Below are 14,660 nucleotides of genomic sequence, written 5' to 3'. Positions count from 1 at the left end.
GATGTCAAAGGACATATGAGCCAAATTGAAGAGATTTCCCCTTGGCAAATCTTGAACAATCTGAGCTTCAAAATAAATAATAATAAAAACTGGTTATAGTTAATTTAATAAAATCATCAATGAGTTTATATCAATATAAATAAATTGAATAAATTATGTTTGGTGATAAATAGGATACTCACTTAAGCACAAAGTATCTTACCACAAAATGTATTAATGTTAAAAAAGAAATAAATAACTTTACAGTGGAAAAGACTGTGTGGCACCTTTTAATCTAATGAGTAAAATTAGTATCCCAATAAGGGTACCAATGAAAAGTTTGCCCAAATTGTCTGTAGATAGAATGTGGTGAGAATAGAGCTTCGCTGTAATTTTCCTGCCGAAGAACACATCTTCTGAATCTAACCATAAGACAAATACAAAGAGCTAAATCCTAAAAAATAACTAGTGTGTATCTTTAAAGCATGCAAGGCTATGAAATTCAAGGGAAACTCAGGAAAAATTTCCAGATAAAAGAAATTAAGACAGGCCAACTCAATGAAATGTGATTTTAGACTAATCCTTTTGTTATTAAGGGCATTATTGGGATACTTCACAAAACTTGACCAAGCCAGAGGTTTAGACAGTACTATAGTAATGTATCAGTGTTGGTTGTCAGATTTTCAGGTTTATATTTGGATATGTTTGTAGGAAGTAATAAGGTGTTTGGGGGGTTGACAGGGCATGGTGTTGACAACTTACTCTCAAATGGCTTGAGAAATAAGCCATTTTTACTATCTTTTTACTGTCATTTCAACTTTTCTGTAACTGTAAGATGGTATTTAAAAAATTATGAACAAAAGACAAGTCCTCCGTGAGTCAGATAATCCTTCTTCAGGCAGCTAGTATAGTTAAAAGCTGTTTACAATGGTAGTCAGCTTCTAGTCTAGTGGTGCTAATACCATGTATTTCCCTCAATACTTCATTTCTTTTTGAGGCTTTGGAAACTTTTCCTAATGATGTTTGTATCAGTCCATTCTCATGCTGCTATAAGGACATATCCCAGACTGGGTAATTTATGAAGGAAAGAGGTTTACTTTACTTACAGTTCCATATTGCTGGGGAAGCCTCAGGAAACTTAAAAACATGGTGGAAGGCACCTCTTCACAGGGTGGCAGGAGAGAGAATGAGTGCAAGCAGGGGAAATGCCAGACACTTTTAAAACCATCACGACTTGTGAGAACTCACTATCACGAGAACAGCATAGGGAAAACCACCCCTCTGATTCAGTTACCTCCCTCTGGGTCCCTCCCACAACACATAAGGATTATGGGATTACAATTCAACATGCTATTTGGGTGGGGACACAAAGCCATACTCTATCAGTGTTTTGTTTTCTTTTGATTTTTTACTCTACAAATGTAGAGTAATAATAAAAATAAAATTAGTAAAGTTCTCTGTGTTAAAATACAATTAACAAGATTCATAAGAATGGAAATAAGTTCTTCAAGAATTTTGTATATTTCTACATGCATTCAAAATTGGAGTAAATGGGCATGAAATTTATAAGAAAAACAAACCATAAGGAACATTCACACTCACAAACTCAAAACAGTTGAACATGTTTACCCTGGTTAAGAGGGCTGTAATAAAACAGCAGGGTGACAACTATATGTCCAAACAGATATGCAGCCTTTTAAATTATCCACGTCAGGCCATGTAACAACTGGGCAATTCAGCAACCAAGTTCAAAAAAATCCTGTTTTCCACAATTTCTTAAATCCACACTTAGAAAAATGAAAAACTTCTCTTTAACTCTCAGAAACCTGGGCAACTATTAGTTAAAGCAAATCTGTTGTCCTACTGGCCTATACCTGGTTATAAATAGCAGCAAGACATGAGAACACCCAGGGACACTGAATGGGCTTTCTAAATATAGTTCTTTTTTCTTACTTCAAAGGCCTTTTAGAAGAATCCCATATTTTGTGAAACTTGCCCTTTATGAAGGGCACACAGACACTAAGGTCAGCAACTTTTAAACCTTGAAAAGATTGAAATATTTCTTTATTTTGGAAGGCATGAAAACTGAAGAGCAGAGAAAGTAATATTTTCCCAACATCAAATGGCAAGCAAATACTATGAAAATTATGGCATTGAAACCCCTATCTTCTAATCAATTGAATGCAGTATGTAACAGATTGCAGTAACCGCATATTTTCATTACCCTCAACACCATGTTCCTTCTATGCCTCATCCCTCTTGCTTCTGGGAGAGGGACGATAGTATTACCTGCAAGTATTGCCTGTAAGAAATACTTTTCAATTTTACTTTTTTATAACTCACTCTTAAAATTCCATTTCTGTGTTAAAAATTTGCGACAGCATTTTCCTTTCTTCTTTAAATGATTCTGCTTGCATTTGCAGTGTTTTATAGTTGAATTACTGTATGACAATAAGTATAATAACATATTTTAGTAGAGGAGATTATAGTTAGGAAACAACAAGGGGACTGGAGTTGTCATACCTTAGAAGGAGATGGAAGAAAGAGACAATGTTGGCTAGACCTAATATATTGTAGCCTTCCTTAACCCATTTATGCCTAGTGTTTCATTATTGGAACGCTAAGCCTGTGGGAGTTATCTATGTCCTACTGTTCAAGGTCATCACCAAAGTCTGATTTTCCACAAAAGAAATTTGCATCCTCTGGCATCAATGGTTTAATTGAAGTCCCAGAGTGATTTCTGTTGTTTGCATTGCTACAGATGAGGGAGTAAAGAAAACAACAAGATTTTTGTGTTTCTCCATTTCATATTAATTTCCTAAGGATTTCTATAAGACTTAAAAAATATGTAAAACAGTTTATCTTTCATTTTTACCCTACTCATTTGCATTTTAACGTGTTGATAAATAGCATTTTAAGTCAATAGTTTTGATTAACCCTGTTCTATAATTTCTAAAAGTACTGGGAATTTGTGTGTGTGTGTGCGCGCTCTCGTTCTGCTTTGCAACCAATAAAAAAAAGCTCTCAGTTGAAAAATGATTATCATATAGACAATAATCAGATTTGATAGTGGGGCCAGCCATTGGTAAGTTTTAAAGTCACCCCAGGTGATTTATCTATGCAGCTGGGTTGAACACCTCCATTCAGATGAAGCATTTAGATGGAAGTATAGCCAAGCATGGCTATAATTTCACATCTGAAACCTGTTTTATCCTGAGTCATTTGGATAGTGCTTATTCTGTGTGTTTATAGAATCTTTGGTTGTGTTATAAAATATTAAAAGTTGGTGTGAATTAATGAAGTGACATGCAATGATGAAAGCCTAGAAGATAAGCACCAGATCCTCTAATTATCACTCAAATGAGTTTGATTGAAACAAAATATTATAGAAATTAGAAACAAACATTACTACTGCATTATGCTGAAATAAAAATCTTGTAGTTATGTAAATATGAAACAAATTCTAATTTTTACCATAAGGTAATGAATTCAAGCATTTTTATTTTTTAAGGATTGACTTTGTACCTTGAATTGTGCATAAAACTCTTTTCTAAAATTTAGAGTGCAAACTAGAAAAATATAAATTTCAAGTAGTTTATATTATAGTCAAAGAAAAGATGTTGAGATCTTTTAATGTCTCAGTTCACTGAAATCTCTTCATCAGAGGGACTGGCTTTTATTTGTTAAAATTACTGTTTACCATTTTAAATACTTTATTGAATATTCCTGGTAATGGAATAGAGTAATAATAATAATTTCTAGTCCTGTTAGTAGAGTCAGTAGTAGAGATGCTCAATATTGATAGCAATTTTGATAATATACAACTAGCCATGATTTTCCATATAACAACTTGTCTCTTGGCGAAAATAAATACACATATTGTTCATCTTGTTACTGTATAAATGTTTTCTTATTTTGTTAATAGAGTGATTTGAACACTTTTTTTAATATTTTAAAATAGTTCAGTGGATAATCTCATTTTGAAATGTCTATTGACTGATATATTCATTATATATTTTATACATATGGGTATATTTCTTATTAACCAAATTTATACTTTCTTATTTACACTTATATTTAAATCACATTTCTGTTCTTCAGCATTTTCTTTTCTCTGAAGCCTATTCTACTAACTTAAAGTAACCTGAAAGATTTGAAAATTCTATTGAAAACAAGTGTATGGAAACTCTTTGAAATAATTTATAACGGTGTCAGAGAAGAGTATTACACATTGTACTGAAGAGCATTCCATTAATAAAAAGATTAACAAGAAATTCTAACAACATTCAGACATGTAATAGCAATGAAAAACATTAATTATCATACTGAACGATGACATTTTCAGCAGTTAAAGGGGATAAAAATGCCATATAGGAAATTAGCATCTGAAAAGAAGATATTATAAATTGGCAGCAATTATGCATAGATTTAAAATATGTTGAAATATGGTCATAGCAACTGTTTTTTTTTTTTTTGGCTGAAAAGAAGTATATTGAAGTAGTTCAGCAGTTTTCAAATGGAGTAGTATTTAGACACTACAGAAAATATTTGCTTGCAGAATGGCAGATATTAATGTGTGTGTAAAATGTATGCTTTTAACTAATGTATTTTCATTTATTCAGAAAGTAAAGATTGCTGAGTTTATCTTAAATGTAGCATTGTGACATATTAAAGTGGCATTCTTAGACTTTCCATGTTGCTGCTCCTTTTGCCTTCACTAAACAGCACTGGCCTCTCATTTATCCAAGGTAGAAATCTAAATGTAATTCTGAAATTGTCAACCTAGAATCCCCTACCTTCATGCTTACCACTCAAAAAGTCAGTACTTTCTGATGCTCCTATTTCACCAGGCAGTATTCTCCAGTGTACCCCTGTTCTTTTATTCTCAGGGCATAGCATCTCTGCCACAACCTGCCAATCGAAGTCACTTCTAGTTCATTATGAGCAGGGCCATTTTTAAGCTTTCTGCCATCCTGGGCAATTGCACTTTTGGAAGCTCCACACTACATTTTATCAAATATATTAAAACATACCCAAATCATATATTTAATATAATTTATTATGTAACTAAAAAGATGCATTTCATGAGTTGTAATATTAGTGCTGATAATAATTAAACATGCTTTAATCTCAATTTTGCATTAAAAAATATTTTGGAACCCTTTTTTTAGGTGTCAAATATATTTGTAGGTCTTTCTCAAACTCATAGCCCCTAGAGAGTGTGATTTTTCTATCACAAGGCAAAACAGCCCTGACAGTGAGGCAACTGAATGTGAGGACCATAACCTGGATAATTAGATCAGATATGTGCGAGGTGGAATAGGAAGTGTTTGTAGAACAAATACAGAAATCAAGAAAAAGACGGTGGTATCAATAAATAGTCTGCATAGTAAATAATAATATTCAAAACCCAGATTCTGTTGAGATGTTAATAGAATATCACCCTATGGAGTAATATCTCAAAACATAATGTAAACTACTTACGTATTTAAAGAGAAATATTGATGGCAAACATTAACAAAAAATGAAGTAAGTCTGGAATACCCCAATACAAATATTGGAAAATGGTAACTGTAAATGGTTAAATCACCTGCTAGTTTCACGACTTAAGATTTCTAAACTTTTGTTATTTGGCCTTTTAAAATTAAATAATGAGAATACCATTTTGAGAGCGTTGTTAAGAAATTTAAATTATATAATCCGTATACACAGAGTGTAATGTATATAATCTGGCACACGTGATATTTATTTTTGTTACTGCTATTCATAAGACACTATTAAACTGTAGCTGTTTTGTTATTCTTATGGTCTTTTTTTTTTTTTTTTCTTTGAGACAGAGTGTTGCTCTGTCAACAGGCACCAATCTGGAGTGCAGTGGCACAATCTCGGCTCACTGCAACCTCCGCCTCCCGGGTTCAAGCAATTCTCCTGCCTCAGCCTCCCGAGTAGCTGGGACTACAGGTGTGCGTCACCATGCCCAGCTAATTTTTGTATTTTTTTTCAGTAGAGACGAGGTTTCACTATGTTGGCCAGGATAATCTCAATCTCTTGACGTTGTGATCTGCCCGCCTCGGCCTCCCAAAGTGTTGGGATTATAGGCGTGAGCCGCCGCGCCCTGCCATGGTCATTATTATATCTTGGAACAGACCAGAAAATATTACTAAGCTTGATGGGATCCTTTTTGTGATTTTAAAGATGAAAAAGTTATTATGAGTTATTTTGAGAAATATGTCAGTGTTTTAATATCCTTTGAAAATATAAATATTTATCATAGGAGGAAAAGTCATAGATTAATGAGAGGTTATAGATTTTAAAAGTATCTTTCTTCCTTGGACTCTTACAGGGCCAGTAAAGGAAAAGACAAAAAATAATTTGGAAAGTATTACATAACAAGGAACACCACCAACCCCAGGCCCTTAATGCTTTTGTGATTTTGATGTGACTAAGCCCTGGTTCCCTTTCTGACATCAGCACTACCACTGACTGGGCAAAACATTGGTCAGATTAACCTCTCGCTGCTTTAATTTCTTCGTTTGTAATGTGCAAGTAATATTACTTGTCATTTGCCAACCAGCAGTACTTCTGCAGCTAATTGACTGTCTCAGCAGGGGTAGTGCAAAGATTAGCAGATAAATGATTTATAAACCCTTTGAAATATTAAATAAATGATATAAAAAGCCTTAACAAGAAGACAGAACAAATTATTCCATGCATTAATTTGCTACCTTAGTCACTTATATTTTATAAAAACAAAAACTTAAAAGAGGGAGCCATCAAAAAAGCGAAAATAGGTTAGATTACTAGTAAGTCTAGATGCTTTCTATTGCTGTTATTTTTTAAAATCTTCTGTTATAATTGTGAATATAAAAAGTGTGCTAGACATCATAATTGCAGTTTATCTTCTTAAGTTTATAAAAATATTTTGTTAAACAGGAAAATGAACTGGGTAAGAATAAGAAAACATGCTCTCTTAGCCTAGTTTTACTATGAACAACTGTATGACCCCAATCGAGTTATTTAAACAAGAAGGATTTTCAGTAAGATAATCAAGAACAATCTACACAATATGTTTTGTGGATTTAAGAATAAAATACAAAATTCTGTGCCATACGTTGTAATGGATTCAAAAATCAAAGACCCACATCCCTAGGAAAATATAACATAAAGAGAAAGTTAACATGAAAATAATAAATTCTCACATAAGACAGAATTAAATCAACACAATCACAAAATTATTTATTCTACCTGGAGATGGAGAATGAGTGTGACTTCCAGGGTGGACTTGAAAGAAGAGAACAGGTGGAGAAGACCAGGAGGAGAATACCAAGAGCATTGCATGTGCTGCTGTGATTGGACCTTATTATGAACAGGAGAGATATTGTGGGAAAAGAGGCTAGTAAAGTAGTTCAAACTCTTAAGGGCCATCAAAAATTTTGAAATATGTTTTGTGAGTTCCTAGGAACAACTGAAGATTTTTGAGTACTATTTATGTTTTATAAAAAGTTAATTCTGCTGATGCTTTAGAGGGTAAATTAGAGAAGAAGGGGTTTAGATAAGTTGAGTTTAAGCCTATAATTGCAACATTCAAGAAAGAGATGATGAAGATTGTTGCCAGAAGAATGGAATGAAGAATATTTAAGAGACAATGAATAGATGGAATTAACTGCTAAGGTTTGATAAATGATTGGATGTGAAGAATTAGTGAGAGGGAGTAATGGAATACAATTCTGAGATTTCTATCATTTGTGCCTGAGAAAATAGTGGAAATATAAACAAAATAATAGAAAGAGCAAAGAGTTTTGTGATAGGAGATGAAGATGAAGAAAGCAAAAGATCCCATTTTGAACATACTTTGAGATTTTAAAGACATCCATAGTGGAGTAAAATTTAATAGTCAGTAGAAATTCTCTAGTAAAGCTTTAAAAAAAATCAGCCTCCAAAATTATAGATTTGAGTAGCATCAATTTATAGGTGGTAGTTAAGATTATAGGGTAAATGGGATTACCAGAAAGAGCATTAAAAAGAAAATAAAGATTTATTCTAAGAGGTAAGTATTGGGAAAAGCAAGAAGTACAGGAAGATTATGAAGCAACCAAAAGAGTACAGTAACTATAGCAGCCAAGGGAGAAGAATGCTTCGAAAAGAAAAAAAAAAAAAAGTATATATATATATATAAAATATATATCTGTAGTGATTTATATCACTACAGATATATATTCTCCTAAGTTAACAGATATATATCTGTAATATTACAAGGAAAATTAAAAATAAAGCAGTGTAGAGGAAGCAGGGAAAATTAGTATCTACCTCTTTTCCTATATGGGAGTAAATAAAATAAAAAGAGATTAATGTCTAAAGAGCATTCAGGGTTGATTGTGCCATTGCACTCCAGCCTGGACAAAAAAGGGAAATCTGTCTCAAAAAGAAAGGAAAAGAAAAAAGAAAAAAAATGCAGAATTAAAAGATAAAAGATTTTATAACAGGGAAGGTGTAAGCAATTTTGAAAGGCATTAGTGAAATAACTGAAGTAAAATTGTGACTCCAGAAGCAAGAGGCAGAATTGAAGGAATGATAATAGGGGAAAAGATAGAATCAAGAGCACCTGTCAAGTATTAATGGTAGGCGAAAGGACTCTTAAATAAGGAGATGGATGGATTTAAATGTGAGAAGAGAAAAAGAATTAAAGATGAATGATGACTTTGATCTCCACAAAGTTATTAGGTAAGATTTGCTATGGAGAGTAAGAAAGCAAGATATAAATAAAATTTAAAGAGCATATAAATAAACTTTTTATTAGGGATAGTATAGGGGTAAACCAGAAATGAGTGTAAGGATTTATGGGTAGCTTTGAGGTCACTCTCTGCCAAAATCATAAAAATATTTTCTAAAGAAAGATAATGTTTCTGACATTTTAAACATTTACAGGTAAAGATTTCTCATTTTGAAGTTTTGATTTGTTTCAATTTCAGATCCTAGCTCACCATCAATGAAGTCCAGCCTACCTGTAACTATTAACCTTTCTAAAAGTTTTCATTGCCTTGGTAAAGCTCCAGAAATGGATGATGGTAGTGACTGCACAATATTTCGATTGTACATAATGCCACTGAACTGTACACTTTCAAATGAGAAATCTGCACATAGCTAGCCAGGTTTCCCAACACTATTTATTAAACAGGAAATCCTTTCCCCATTGCTTGTTTTTGTCAGGTGTGTCAAAGATCAGGTGGTTGTAGATATGCTGTGTTGCCTCCGAGGCCTCTGTTCTGTTCCATTGGTCTATATCTCTGTTTTGGTACCAGTACCATGCTGTTTTGATTACCTTGTAGTATAGTTTGAAGTCCAGTAGTGTGATGCCTCCCACTGTGTTCTTTTTGCTTAGAATCGACTTGGCTATGAGGGCTCTCTTTTAGTTCCCCATGAAGTTTAAGGTGTTTTTTTCCAGTTCTGTGAAGAAGGTCAGTGGTAGCTTGATGGGGATAGCGTTGAATCTGTAAGTTACTTTTGGAAGTATGGCCATTTTCACGATATTGATTCTTCCTAACCATGCAGAAACTGGACCCCTTCCTGACACCTTACACTCAAATTAACTCCAGATGGATTAAAGACTTAAACATAAGACATAACACCATAAAACCCCTAGAAGAAAATCTACGCAAAACCATTCAGGGCATAGGAGTAGGCAAGGACTTCATGACCAAAACGCCAAAAGCATTGGCAACAAAAGCCAAAATAGACAAATGGGACCTAATCAAACTCCACACTTCTGCTTGGCAAAAGAAACTGTCATTAGAATGTGGGAAAAAATTTTTGCAGTTTACCCATCTGACAAAAGGCCGATATCCAAAATTTACAAAGAACTAAAACAAATTTACAAGAGAAAAACAAACAAGCCCATTCAAAAGTGGGCAAAGGATATGAACAGACACTTTACAAAAGAAGACATACATGAGGCCAACAAACATATGAAAAAATGCTCATCATCACTGATCATCAGAGAAATGCAAATCCAAACCACATTGAGATACCATCTCATGCCAGTTAGAATGGCGATCATTAAAAAATCTGGAGACAACAGATGCTGGAGAGGATGTGGAGAAATAGGAACACTTTTACACTGCTGGTGGGAGTGTAAATTAGTTCAACCATTGTGGAAGACAGTGTGGCGATTCCTCAAAGACCTAGAAATAGAAATTCCATTTGACTTAGCAATCCCATTACTGGGTATATATCCAAAGAATTATAAATCGTTTTACTATAAGGACACATGAACACAAATGTTCACTGCAGCACAGTTTACAATAGCAAAGACCTGGAACCAACCCAAATGCCCATCAAGGATAGACTGGACAGGAAAAATGTGGCACATATACACCATGGAATATTATGCAGACATCAAAAATGATGAGTTTGTGTCCTTTGTAGGGACGTGGATGAACCTGGAGACCATCATTCTCAGCAAAGTGACAAAAGAACAGAAAATGAAATACCAAATGTTCTCACTCATAGGTGGGTGTTGAACAATGAGAACACATGGACACAGGGAGGGGAGCACTACACACTGAGGTCTGTTGGGGGGAATAAGGGAGGGACAGCAGGGGATGGGGAGTTGGGGAGAGATACCTTGGGGAGAAATGCCAGATATAGGTGAAGGGGAGGAAGGCAGCAAATCACACTGCCATGTGTGTACCTATGCAACTATCTTGCATGCTCTTCACATGTACCCCAAAACCTAAAGTGCAATAAAAAAAAAGAAGAAGGTAGTTAAGGCTGAACAAGGTCATAGGAGTAGGATTCGAATCAGAAAGAACTGGTGTCCATCGGAGAAGAGGAAGAGACACCGACTTCCTCTCCACAAGCACAGAAAAAAGGCCATCGAGGACATAGAAAAAAGGTGGCCATCTGCAAACTAGAAAGAGGGGTCTCACCATAAACCAACCCAGGTATCTTTATCTTTTAATTCTAGCCTCCAGAGCCATGAGAAAATAAATGTTGTTTAAATGAAAAAAAAAAGAGAAATCTGTATGTTATTTTTATCATAATAAACAAAAAAACTTTAAAAAGTTTTGATTTGTTAAACATTGTAGGGGGAAAATAGTATTTGAGTCTGATCTAAAAAAATTTGAGAGGAGAAACTAAGTAATGATGCCATTAGCAGGGGAGAAAAAAGAAGGCTGACATTTGCAGAAATTATGCAAAAGCAAGGTGGGGGTGGGCAGGGAACTGCTGGCACTTTTGCACTAAGCAAGTCAGTGGCACTAAACACTCCTAGGGATCTATGTATTCTGCACCCCTATACACACACAATTAGTATTTTTTTTAGTGCCAGGATGTACTTGATGAAGCAATAAAAAAATTTATTTTCTTCAATCTCAACCCTTGAGAATATATCTTTTTAATATTCATGTGATGGAATAGGACATCTCATAAATTCAGCACTTTTGCCGTGTATCAAACAGGTGATTATCACAAGTAAAACACCTTGCGCAACTGTAGGTTGAGAGCTGAGTCAGACACTTTTTTCACGGATCACCATTTTTACTTGAAAGAAAAAGTGACAGGTAAACTGTAGTTGTTCAAACTTGGACATTCTTGAAAATGAACGAAGTAAGCTTGTCACTTCTAGGAAAGCTAAATCTATCAGTATCTGTTGCCAATGAAAAAAATCTGAGCTTTCAAACAAAAATTACAATTTTGGAAAACTTATTATCTGCCCCTGTGAACTTGTCAGTTTCCCAATTCTTAAAGACCTTTCAGATGAGATAGGTGGTATTGCTAACAAATATGATATTGTGTAAGTAAATGTTCTACCATTTGGGAAATTTACATAACCCAGTGTAGCATTACTTTCCAGATGACCAATGTCTTAGAGTAAAAAAAAAAAAGAGAAAGAAAGAAAAAAAAATGCATGGACAAAAGACGATTTCAACGTGCAAGAAAGGCAATGGGAAATTTCTAAAGGCAGAGTATGGAAACATATTGATATGACTTTAGATTCCACATTGAAAAAAAGCCACTATTATCTGAAAAGACTATTAAAATTCTTCTCAATTTTCCAGCTAAAAAAATAATATCTGTATGAGGCCAGATTCTCTTATATACTTCAACTAAAACAACATATTGAGATAGATTGAATGCAGTAGCAAATATGAGAAACGAGATGTGTTTTATTAAGCAGACATTTGCAAAATTAAGCCAGTGAGTTTCAAATGTAAATAGATGCCATACTTGTCACTATTTTTTTTTTGGCTTTGGAGAATATATTTTATTTTCATTGAAGATATTTATATAAAGTCTGATGGGTTTGTTAATAGTATTTGAGCTAAATTAATAATTATTTAATTTTTTTAGGTTTTTAAATTTCCTATATTTAAATATTGGTAGATTTAATCCTGGTGAATGAAAGCTAAGTGGGGTTCTTCATAATTATGAGTATGTAATGGATATCTGTACCAAAACAATTAAGATATACTAACATAAACCAAGTGCTAAACACATAGTAAACTACTCAGGGGCTTTTAAACATCCTTCCCATGATTTTACAAAATCAAAGTTGAGAAGTTATATAATTGCATTTGTAATAGTGGAAAAAAGGGAATTACTTTCTTTATCTTTCTTACTTTCTTTCTTACTTAAAATAAACCATACTATTCAGATTAAAGAGAAGTCTTCAGTGCCTGCTGATGACATTCTCTCCATTCTTTCCTCCAAGTCTGTGAGTCTCATTTCATGTGTCCCATTTACAGGAGTAAAATTAGCATGTTATCCAGTCACCATTTGGCTCATGACTCAATGTCACTATAAAAATCATTTTAGCAACATCATAGGCCTAACTTCTTCTAGAATCCATCGATGTGGAACACTTCAGTTTGTTTAACACAGGAGACGTAAGTACATACGTTTCATAGCCTCTTGAAATCTATCTAAATCTGTAAATTCGACTATAGTAATTCCTTTTGCTTTATTCTCTCAGATAATTTGTGTGTATGGTATTTTTAAAGATAGAACAAGAAAGGAAAAGCTCAACACAGATCATCAGGCTCAGTTTAGAAATCCATTATCCAAAGATTTGTAAAGCAGCAATATTGCTTCTGTTGCTAAAGAATAAGAGAGTGAGGCTGTTTTAAGAAGGGGGAAAAGAAAGAGCAAGCTTATTTCTAATTCATAGATTTTGATTGAATTTTTAGATGTCAGGTTTTAAGATTTATGCTTTAAAATTTAATATAACTTTAAATGGTCCAGTATTTAAATAATAAAATATCCATTTTACTCTTTCCCTATCCCATAAGGTTGAATATTAGTATAATTTGATCTTTTGTATAACTGGATACAAAAAAATCACCATATTATCTTGTCTATATTCAATATCATCATTTTGTCATGTCTAGAAAATTCCAATTATAGCAACATAGAAAGGAAATTCTAGTGAAGAATTAAAGTCTACTTTTAATAAGTTTTTCAGATATTTTTCCTGATTGTTTTTATAAAGTCAGAATATGTGCTAGTTGCTGCTCTATTAAACTTCCATCTGCTGCTGACATTTATTTAACTTTTTTTGAATTTTGTAATTTTGGGGGGTTGGATATCTGTCAGACATAATTTTTATGACCATTCACCAAAATTTCAAAACAAAAGTTTATCTATACAAGTATACAAGTAAAAGACATTTATGTCTCGGAGTCACATCACTAAGTTAGAAGGCCTATGTCTACATGCTTGACTTAAAAATATAGGCACCTTGCAGGTAAAAATAACTATTTTTGAGTACCTAATGGGAATTCACTAAAAGCACTGTAATCATAGATAGCATCTGGAGTCTACAGTATATATTTTCTTTAAAAATGTAATTGTATGCTTTCCTTCATTCACATATTTGGTGTGTGCTCTTTGTTAGCTATTGCCCTTTTATTGGGAAATAGACCCATTGTCTAGAGAAAGAAAGCATAATAAGCAATGAAATATTACTTTTATAGTAATAGCTATTTGTATTATAATAATTATAATGGCTACTGTAATTGGGTATCCAGTACTTAGTTTCCATGTTACTTTAAAGGTGCAGAATTGGGCACACATTAAAGTAAAAACATATTTCAACTTTACAGGAATAAGCTCTTCTCATAATTGTCGATATTGTCTTTCATTCTATTGAAATGAAAGCTATATATGAAGATTTTAAAAGTAAGCGCACTATATTTTTATGTCTTTCATTACGTCATTTCTTCCTTCATGTGCTCATTACTTGGGAGTGCACTAAATGAAAATTCAAAGTAAGTTGTTGGTTACCCCCATATAAGTAGAATTGCTACCAAGGTCTTTTAAAATTCCCAAATCAATAAATCATAGCACAAGACACATTCTTTTAATACGTATCTTTTCAAGGAAAATTTTACCACTTTTCTTTGCCTCATTTTGATATTTCATATCTTTTAAAAACTATTTTCAGCAATGAGAATTAGATATAAACCCCAAAAAGACATGTATTATTATGGCAGTCTGCATTTAGAAATGATAATGGCAAAAAACAGAAATCTTTACCTCAAAGTAGAATGCCCTTTAACACAAAACACAAAGACATAGTTTAAGTCATAGTTATATGTATGATTTAGTGATTACTTAAAATCTCTGAGACTTATTTTCTTCATCTGAAAAATGAGGATTTGTTTTCCTACTTTACAACATTGTTA

At 33.3% G+C, this 14,660-nt stretch overlaps 1 protein-coding gene across 3 annotated transcripts in view; it reads left to right on the top strand.

Annotated features, from left to right (window-relative positions):
• The window catches only part of PKIA (cAMP-dependent protein kinase inhibitor alpha), an 89,526-nt gene that overhangs the window by 62,416 nt on the left and 12,450 nt on the right, over nucleotides 1-14,660 (top strand). Inside the window, exon 1 of one of the 3 annotated variants that reach the window (XM_002759015.7) lies at nucleotides 12,808-12,863. The exons of the other annotated variants lie outside the window; for them this stretch is intronic. The gene's annotated coding sequence lies outside the window, so the exon portion shown is untranslated. Of the gene's footprint in view, nucleotides 1-12,807; nucleotides 12,864-14,660 lie in introns of those variants that run through there. 3 annotated transcript variants of the gene reach the window in all.

The sequence above is a fragment of the Callithrix jacchus genome, chromosome 16 (genome assembly GCF_049354715.1).
Source record: "Callithrix jacchus isolate 240 chromosome 16, calJac240_pri, whole genome shotgun sequence".
Taxonomy (NCBI): domain Eukaryota; kingdom Metazoa; phylum Chordata; class Mammalia; order Primates; family Cebidae; genus Callithrix; species Callithrix jacchus.
Note: the sequence above shows the minus strand (reverse complement) of the source record. Positions and strands in the feature narration are given on the sequence as shown.